This window comes from Dasypus novemcinctus, chromosome 12 (genome assembly GCF_030445035.2).
Source record: "Dasypus novemcinctus isolate mDasNov1 chromosome 12, mDasNov1.1.hap2, whole genome shotgun sequence".
Taxonomy (NCBI): Eukaryota; Metazoa; Chordata; class Mammalia; order Cingulata; family Dasypodidae; genus Dasypus; species Dasypus novemcinctus.
In genome coordinates, this window is record NC_080684.1 from 56,998,944 (window position 1) to 57,002,182 (window position 3,239).

The following is a 3,239-nucleotide window of genomic DNA, read 5'->3' on the forward strand; positions in this document are numbered from 1 at the left end:
GGAGGGAAGGTAACAGTGAGGATGCGTCTGTGAAATATACACGGAGATCCCAGCTGGGCACGGAAGATTCCCTCCTTGGGTGGGCGGAGCTACGGCAGCCGGTGCTGCTGGAGGGGCGACTGGAGCCGGCGCAGGGAGCGCAGGGAGCCGGCGTTTTTTTTTTAGAGGCTCTGCAGTACTGGGGAGTTCGTGGGCCCTAGGCGGCCTATTGGGGGCTTGGTGGGACGGGAAGCGCTTGCAGGCCGATTTGGGCAGAAAGACAGGAGTTTTAAGGCAAAGCGGGGGGGGGGGGGGAATTTTTGATTGCGGACACAAACAATAGTGTTTCTGCCTAGAGACACGCCCCCCCCCCCCAAGCCTGGCTGCTTAGTTACAGCAGTCTTAAAGTGATAGCAACAAAGAGACGCTACCAGGGTCTTGTAGGGCGGCAGACATTTGGAAGCTGATTAGGGGAATATTCTGAGAAGCGTGGGAATATGGGGTTTGGACTCTGTTATTAACGTTTTGGGCTGGACCTGGATATTGATCTGAGTCATTAAATTGGCTGCAGCCTAGAGGCGCCCCCAGGTGGCCGTCCCCGGGGGACCATAGGGAGGGAGGGTTCCTGAAGTCAATTGGTGATTTATCCACACAATAGACCCTAGTAAGTGAGTGAATTGTAGGATACAGAACACAGGATAGAGCTTGTGGATGTGACCTCTCCCATAGGGCTGGCACCCAGCTGCGGGATCCCTGAAGGCTGTGATGCACTGTGGTGCTCCCAGGCTTCCTGTTAATTGGACTTGAGGTTGCCAGGTCTCAGTTCCCTGGACTCTGGTGGCCCACACCCCAGAGACTCATACCTCTTGAGTCCTCAATACCTCAGACTTTACATCCCTGAATCCACCATGCTCTGAGGTCCATCTGAGGTCCTTGAATATCCTAGCCCTCAACGTTTGAGTTTTTTCTTTTTTGTTTTGTTTTGTTTTGTTTTTATTTTTATTCTATTTCTATTTTTTATTCTATTTTTTTAATGATCTGATTCCTGGCATTGCATTATCCCCTAGTCTTTTCTCCCAGAGTAACCCCCAAAGTCTTTTTTTTTCTTTTTTTCCTCTCTTTCTTGTCCCCCATCTTCTTCTTACTCTATTTTATCTTAACAATACAATAGGTCCTGCAGGAAACACCTCACATTTACTGGGTTTCCTCAGCCTCCACTGCCTCATTTCTCAGTGAATAGATTTTGGCTATCTACACTATCCCCTTTCCCCTACATCTTGATATCCTCCACCATCTACTATCTCTCCTATATTCCACCTCCCTTTCTTTGATCTACAAAGTGTCTAACTCTTAATTTCCAATACCTTTGTTTTGTTTTCTGTCTGGTATCTGCTCTTGAAACTATTACCTTTCTTTTCTCTTTCCCTCTCTCACAAAAACAATAGCTTCTTAGTATATACCATATTCCTCCCATATTCAGTTGTCTACCTCATTATAGGTACTCTACCTACTGCTATAACTCTACACAATTTACATGAATCTAACCTCCATCCTCCCAGAACACATATTGTTGCTTTGTTAACATATATCACCAATACTACTTTACACTTTTTCCTTCCTTACACAATTGCCTTTCCCTGGCACTAATACTTTCCTTTAAAGTGAACTTAACAAGCAATAAGAAATTAGAATACGAAGAACAAAGTGACAAAGAGAAGATATAACACTTACGCAAAAACAACAGCTAATTAATCTCCAAGACTAGACAAAGAAGCTAAGGAACTGATTAAACCCATCAAGAAAAAATGATGACCAGACAGCAAAAAAAATCTACAAACCACACCAGTAATCAGGAAAACATGGCTGACTCCAATCAACAAACTAAAAACCAGGAAGGGGAGCAGAACTTCGCACAAGCAATGAAAGATCTCAGAACATTTATCACCAACAAATTTGATGAAGTAATGAAAGAGGTTAACAACATGAAGACAACACTTGGAGGGGAAATTGCAGACATACGCAAAAACATAACAGACATGATGGGAATGAGCATCACAGTTCAAGAAATCAAAAATACACTTGCAGCAAATATCAACAGACTAGAAGAGGCAGAGCAGAGAATTAGTAATGTGGAAGACAGTACATCAGAAATTAAACAGATAGTAGAAGGGGTCGATAAAAAGATAGAAAAAATCCAGCTAGGACTTAGGGACCTGAATGACAATGCAAAATGCTCAAACATACATATTATAGGCATTCCAGAAGGAGAAGAGAAGGGAAAGGGGTCAGAAGGAGTGTTCCAGAAAATAATGGCTGAAAACTTCCCAAATCTACTGAAAGAGACAGATGTACATATCCAAGAAGCACAGCGTACTCCACTAGTCATAAATCCAACAGGCCCACCCCAAGATATATACTTGTCAAATTATCCAATGCTCAAGACAAAGAGAAAATCCTAAAACCAGCAAGAGAAAAGAAAACCATCACATACAAGGGAAGCTCCATAAGATTAAGTGCTGATTTCTCATCTGAAACCATGGAGGCAAGAAGGCAGTGGTATGATATAGTCAAGGTACTAAAGGAAAAAAATTTCCAACCAAGAATACTCTATCCAGCTAAACTAGCATTCAAACATGATGGAGAGTTCAAAATATTCGCAGATAAACAGAAACTGAAAGAGTATACCAACAAGAAACCTCCCCTTCAAGAAATTCTAAAGGGAGTTCTGCAGGAAGAAAGGAAAAAAACAGGACAGACAAAGTTGGAGGAGAGTATAAGAGCAACAAAAAAAAGACAAAAATAGAAGGGGAAAAAAAATACAAACAAAATATCACAAACACAAATCCAATCAAAATATGGCTAACACAAATAATTCCTTGAAAGTAATAACACTGAATGTCAACGGATTAAACTCACCTATCAAAAGATTCAGATTGGGACATTGGATAAGGAAATATGACCCATCTATATGCTGTCTACAAGAGACACATCTTAGACCCAGAGACGCATGGAGATTGAAAATGAATGGCTGGAAAACAATCATACAAGCAAACAATAACCAAAAAAAGGCAGGAGTAGCTATATTAACATCAGACAAAATAGACTTTAAATGTGAAACAATTGTGAGAGACAAAGAAGGATACTACATTTTAGTGAAAGGGAAAATCTGTCAAGAAGATCGAACAATCATAAATATTTATGCTCCTAACAAGGGTGCCCCTAAATACGTGAGGCAAACACTGGAAAAACTAAGTGAAACA